Genomic DNA, 7633 nt, shown 5'->3' on the forward strand with positions numbered 1-7633 from the left:
AGATGAAAAAGATGTGCAGAGGACTAGTAGACAACACAAAATTCCTTAATGCCATGTGTTTGTTTGTGTATTCAAGGGACTGTTTGTTGGTTAACATTGTCAGAGGAAGATGATCAGTTAGAATTAGCCTTGAATATACTGGCTTGGGGCTCAATCTAGCGGCATATACAAGATTCTCAATGATAGTGAAGAAGCTGATTAAGTTAAAACAACCCTTCAATAAGTAGAAATAATTGGGATTAAGCACCACGTGTCAACTCACAAAAATATGTTAAGGGTATGATATAATAATTCAAAGCAGGCATAGCTTTTTGTCAAAGATAACTAGCAAAAATTCTTCAATCGACTTCTCTGCAATTTAGAAGATGAAGCTAGATTTAACATTTGGCTCTATCGATTTCCTAATCTATTGATTTTACCTAGTCATTTTTCTCATAGTTACTAAAATACACTCATGGAAGTTAGGTAACTTAAAGACAATAAGTTAGAGACAGTGATTCTTTGAATGTTATGAAGGGCTACGTTCCAATGGAACTAGTTTTACCTGATGTCCCAATGTCCTCAGTGTCTGTTACAACCATCCATCACAATTATATCAAATACAAGTCAGAGATTTTATTTTTTACCAATATGATCTGCAGACAATATTGACTTCTTATCACTGTAAACGTTCGGCTTCTGCTTCATGAACGTAATTGCATTTTGGCTTTTGCCTGAGTTGCCCCTTGGATGAACTATCCCACTTGGATGAACTATCCTTATTGTCGATTACTTCACCTAAAAGAGCTATTTGTTTTTCTCTTCGAATTTTCACGATTACTTCTTGTTTACTATACAAATAATGACATATGAGTGTGGTATTTTTATATCAGAAGTTCTAGTGAGTCAGACTATTCAGGGTTGCTTGTCTCTGGGCCCACTGTGACTGTCTGATAATCTTTTCAAATTATGATATGACAAATCTGAAAGATGCTGAAGAATGTTACTACTGCGATGGTGCTCAGAAGGGCTTTGAATCTCTATATTTGCCTTCCAAAATAACATTAGGCATTATGCAGTGTAAATAAAAAAAAAATACATTCTGAAATAAAGTATCAAAAGGAAACACTGGTTAATTGCTATTGCCAACCCACATGTTAACATTAATACTAAATTTATAATAATCCCTATAATCTCAATCAGAAACATTAAAAATCTTTAAAATGTCTACTGTACTAAATTGTTTCAAATAAATATCCAGTTTTTAATTTTTCCTCAGAGAATTATCTGTTGATAATTTGAGTAAATTATTATTATATACTTTCTGATTTAAATTATAACTAGTGATATCCAGAAATAAGTGCCAAATAAGAAGTTGGATTATTAAAGCAACTACAAAAATCTAAGAATTACTTCATTAAAAATGCATGTGTGTGTGTATGTTTTGTGTGTGTGTATATGTGTGTGACAGAGAGAGAGAGTGCACTGCAGACATCGTACTACATATATTTTCTTCATCTACTTTTTAAAAATTTAGATACATGATGGCCAAGACTTAATATACCATAAATCATAGGTATTTAAGAAACAGCTATACTTGAATCCTGCAATACATATTTTCTAGGATGCCTCTTCTATGTTGGCAGAATGTCTAATTAGAGATATGCTCCCCAAATGAACATATTATGAACACTCCCAAAATTTGATGCAGACACTTTGAGCAGAGAAAAATACTCTGTATATTCAACAAGAATTCAAATATTTCTATGTGTCATCCTTGCAACACTCTGTGGCCCACTATGTGGAGACCTCTACTTCCAAACTGCCCCGTGAAGAAGCCCTGATACCAGCTGTATTGCTCATTTGGGATGATTTTGAAGTAAGGTTGTATTTTACAGAGTACTTTCATGTACTCATAAATTAGCCCATATGGGTTTCCTGGAAATTCCCTTTCACTAATTCAGCAACTGAAATATCAAATCCTAAATGGAGAAAATTACACTCCATTGCATTAAAAACAGCAATACCTAAAACAACGATGACAGGTGAAATCACAAGATACCCTCAGAAAACACAATTATTAAAAAGAAAAATCAAAATGGGAAGACTGATATGTTCCAGTTTCCAAATTTAACTGCAAATGTACAGGATTCCAAACAGTGGCGCTGTTAATGGGACAGAGATGTTAACCAATGGAAGAGAACCGAGAATCAGGAAAACAACCTTACTTGAGCGTCGATTGTTTTTTTTCCCAGGGTACCGAGACCATTTAATTGGAAAATAATAGTTCTGTCAGTAAATAGTGCTGGGACAACTGGACATCCACAAACAAAAGAATGAAGTTAAACCAATATTCTGCCAAATACAACGATAAACTCAATCAAGATCAAAGACCTGAGTAATAAAAATTAGAACTATGTAACGGAAGAAAACATAGGGGTCAATTATGTAGACTTTGGAATTAGCAGCAGTTTCATAGCTGTATGTCAAAGGCACAAGTAACTAAAGAATGAATAGATAAATTGGACTTCATCAAAATTAACTTTTGTGCATCAAAGGACACAAAAGTATGAATGGTTGTGAAAATATAATGTGCTATTAATTACAGAAAGAAAGTTCATAAAAATTTATGTTGATTAAAAAAAACAGTGCCTGTTACATACATTTTAAACCAAGCAATAAAACACAAACTTATTTATAGATAGATATATTATAGGTGTATTATTAAACAACAAAAACAACCACAAAATTTAAAGAAAACTATCCAACGACTTCACATTTCATTCACCATTTAAAAATTTTTTTTTAATATAACACAGTGACAATTTTAATTATATGTGATTTGGAGTTTTACTACTTTAAATTGGAAAGTAACAACATTTGTAAAATTATGAATGGAAATATTAGAGTTATAATAAGTTTACTGGTACCTTTAACATTTTTTTTTAACTAAATGTATGATAACAAATACATGTGATGAGTGGTGGGATGGGAAGTGTGCCTACTTTAGTTGGGACTCGAGGAGAAAATGACACTGAGTTGACATCTGCCTGGTCTGAAGTTAATATACCTAACATTACAAAAAAAAGTACCAATACAAGAGTGGAAGAAAATACTAATATAGTCTAATATAGCTAAAAGAGGTAAAGTTAATTTCCTTTGGGGAGAAATGAGGAGCAGAGAAGAGGAGGGCAGAAGATTGATAGTCTTTGAACCAACATTTCTAAAACTACTTAATTCTTTAACATGTGTATAAATACTGCTGCCAATTTTTTTAAATTGTGAATAAAAAGAAAATGTATTCTCAACAGAGGCAGCTTTCAGCGTTTTTAAATAAGAATATGATCATCGTTTTAATTAGAAATGTTTTAAAATGTCAGTTATAAATAAATTAAATAAGCATAGAAATATAGTATTAATACATATAATATTTGATAGTTCATGTTATAACTATTTAATCTTAGATTACATTAATGATAATTAATGTCAGAGATGATATTATTTTTCCACGTATAAATGTCAGGGAGATTCCAATTCAAATCTGTACCCTAGTCTTCTCTTTGAAGCTTTAAATTTCCTTTATGATATGTACAGCTCTCAGGGGTAAGCAAAAACTTCTTCAAAATAAACACAATTTTAAAAGATCGCATTACATAATAACAATTCAAACAATGTCTCATAACCCAGAAGTATGCATTGTATTAAATAATACAATAATATAATACAAATTGTATTAAATAATACAGTGAAGTTTGTATGTTATCACTTGCCAAGGTGAGAATTAATAGACATTAGTGTTGATATAATAAATCTTATATTTTAAAAAAGTATAAGAGCAAATTTTATGTGGTGTGCATCTTTCTGAAGGATTATAGTTATCATAATAAAACTGCCATAATTCAGATTCCTCGGTGGTAGCTACGACTTCCCATGAGCAACGGGAGAGCTAGGCTGCTTATCCAATAATATTAAATTTAATTGAATTAATTGCACAAATTATGTTGAATGCTACATATGGAGAAAAGAATGAATTAACTAAGAGATTTTAATCTAGTATGTGTGGTGGGAAAGAGATTCTGATGGGAAAGCTTTTCAAAATTGCATTATTTTTAATATCTTTAATTCACTTAGAAATTCTCTGAAAAATTTTTTTAATAATTATGTTCTAATTACCAATTAGAAGGTGGCACTAAAAAGTAATATCTTAGATCATAGAAGGCAAATCTCTCTTCTCTAACATATAATACTATAACTGACCCTAATGCTTTCATTCTCATGCCCCTTCAATCTTCATGAAAGATATACATATTCTCAAGTATTTTCTCTCCTTAAAACCCTTTAATAAAGCCTCATTATTTCCACTCAAAAGTCCAAATGTGTTGAGTGCCACAGTGGGTTTTCCACCACCTAACAACTTTGAACATTTAAATTTTTCGTCTCTACTGTAGTGAAAAACTGTGTGACAGCCCCGATTGATCAGATCTTCCTCATCTTTACATCTCAGTTTACACCACGGCCTGTGTGTGAAAGGGCATTTTATTACCGCTCCATCTCCTTTAAAGAGCTCTACATGCCTCATTATTTAAACTCATTTCTTGGACCATCATTTCTCTGACTCTTGCTATTTCCTCTAACTCTGGGCACAATTGACCCCTCCCTCTCTTGAGCTTCTCTTTTACCTTTTCGGATATTTATATCAACTATAATATTTGTTGAGTGAGGAGACCGACAAACAAAATGGATGCAGTCAGGCTCTCTCTCAGCAAGACGTGTGGTTCTCAAGCAGCCTTAGCTACAGCGTCCCAGGTGACCTTAGATACAGAATTCTATATAACCTGTAGATTGTGATTGATTATAGTACCTGGCCTTGAGCCACTCTTGTGCACCTTGTTATAAGAATCACACTCCACCCACCCACCCCCCACCCCCTGTGCAGGCTGGGGGAAGCTGGAGCTATGCCTGTGCCTTGCTGTGTCCTCCTATGCTTGAATAAAGCTATGTCGCATCTGCCCACGGCTCCTCGCACATTCTTCCAGCTGCCAGAACCATGCACCCCAAGCTTCAGTACCCTGAACCTGCAGAATATATTGCATTGCATTAGGTAGAATCCAACCTCTCCCACTACAAGCTCAGCAGGATGCAGACTCTACATGATTCATTTTTGCATCCCTCGTACCTGCAGAGAAGAGGTATAAAATAAATGCTTGATGAATAGCAAACAACCTAAACAATAACATAAAATAAAGAAACCTGTTCCTACAAGAGTGTTATTTGATAAACTGACATCGTTGAGAGAGAACTGCTACCAACAATAATTAAGTAATCTGCGTTGTCATTGAGGGGATTAAGACGTCAAAACCCGAGACACACAAAATCACGCCAAAAATATGTGGCATATTCTGAGTTAAGAAGACTTTTCTCTTATGTCTTGGGTGTAAATAGCCCAAGAAGTAGTATTAATATAGTCTTCCTGACTCCTGAAATAGATTTTTAAATTTCATTAAATTGCATGCTCAGTGAATTAACATATTAACTATTATTTATTTATTTATTGAGAAAGACCAAAACAAATAAACAAAAACTAGTTGACTATATGTTACGTATGTAAGCAAAGAAGAGAAAACATGGCGGGTCAATTATTTCCATACTCTAGACCATATACATATCATGCTCCTGAGGAAGTATATTTTATTTACTCGATGTAATCTTCTGAAGGGAGAAAAAGCAATATTAGCTTTAAAATGTTTAAAATAGCAGATATCAATATGAACATTACTGTATATTCTCTTGTGACCAGTCTGATTATATATGAGTATGAAATTGTAGAACAATATCTCTATTATATTCACTACTGAAAATCATTCTTTCACTGTGGATATCACCGGAAACAAACCAATTATGTGGTGAAACGAATGTAAGGAACTGTAAAAATTTATGCTTTTGGAATAATTTGGGTTTTCATAGCGTATCTCAAGACAGAAATTTCCACTGCCTCCAGGAGAGATGTCAGGGACAAACATTTGCCTTACTTTTGACTATCAATCACCATGTCAAGTCCTCTGTCTCATGATCTGATGGTTTAATTCAGACTCTCCTCAACCATTCGCCATTGCTAGTAATTCTGGGAACTGACAAGGCGTTTCATTCTCACGCATACTAGAAGCATCTCTTCTGCAATGTTTCCGGTTTTTTCCTCTCACCTTACAAAGGCCTCTGTCATTTACACAAGCAATTTTGCGCTCAGGAATGCACCAGTTCCTGAGGCAATTCTCACTGAGGCAACAAGATTATCCACAGCAGTGGCCTCTGAGTCAGAAGCTGTGAGATGGATTTAGTGCCATTTGTTACTGTGTGTGACCTGAGGACAGACACCTAACTCACCTTAGATACATTTAAATCACCCCAACACACAAAACACTAAAATAGAAAAATGAAATTGTAAGATTTTTTTTATAGGGTCCACACCTTATTCCTTTTTTATTCCTTTCTGGATCAGAGCAGGCACATGATTAACTGTTGAATTGAATGAGCCATTCTTATTTCTACTATACGATGATTACATAACTGTAAAACCATTAATATATCCTGGAACATCAGATGATGTATTTTACCATAGCAGGGGTATCTCAAGTAGAAAATATTTAAATTATGGATCTGTTTTCTTAAAAATTCCATAAGTATGCTGTTATTTTTAAAAAATGTATAAACTCATCATTCATTGTAGCATTTTGAGTCCTAAATTCCATTTAATTCTGGCTTCTTCATGCCCTGTTTTGTCTATTTGTTGTAAGAAGCTTTGAATCAAACTATCTTAAAACTTACTGGCTTAATCCATTTAATATAACTCATGGTTCCATTAGGGCTTGGCTGATGATTCCTCAGCTCTTTATGGTGTTGATAGGGTCACCCAACAGTATTTATCTGGCAGCTGAACTGTGCTGGGAAGTCAGAGACAATTATACTAATATGCCTGGCATCTTGGTGTGGATATCTCGAAATTTGGGTGCCCTAGATCACTCTTGCTGTCCATGAACTCAACTTTTTTCTACATATTTCCTGCAGTGGAACAGTTGCGTTACATAAATAAGGGCTCAGCTGCCAGATCCCAAGGCAGAGCTGCTGACTGTTTATCCTGTTTGTCAAAGCAGTCACAGGGTCAAAGACAGAGGGAGTAGACTAACTTCTCAATGGGGGATTATGTCAAAGATTCTGGCCATTTTTGACCACCACATACATCTTTCTTAACTTTCTTGACTTGACTACTGTGGCGAAATTAAGTCAACTTTCTAGTACCTGCTTTTTCAAAAGTAGTTAACTTGAAGTTTTGCATTTAAATTTTTGAGTGCTAGACAATTTAGCCCTAATTTCCTTGATTTTCACGTGAATTTATTTTGGCTGTTAACTCTCTTACAATAACACTCATGACAGTTAATTTAGTTCGTCTGCTTGGCAACCCATATGTTTCTTTCTTCCCTTATGCTCCATGAATAGCCTTCTAGCATTTAGCGTCTGTCAAAGTGGGTGACATACCTTTAGAATAGATAGGGATATTGTCAGAGATATCCATGATGCTCTTCTCCATGCTGGAACCTAAAAACAAGCTTCCAAATAGTGTGTGTGTGTAACATGTCAACAAGAAGATATGTGTTCTTTG

This window comes from Pteropus vampyrus, unplaced genomic scaffold (genome assembly GCF_000151845.1).
Source record: "Pteropus vampyrus isolate Shadow unplaced genomic scaffold, Pvam_2.0 Scaffold94, whole genome shotgun sequence".
NCBI lineage: Eukaryota > Metazoa > Chordata > Mammalia > Chiroptera > Pteropodidae > Pteropus > Pteropus vampyrus.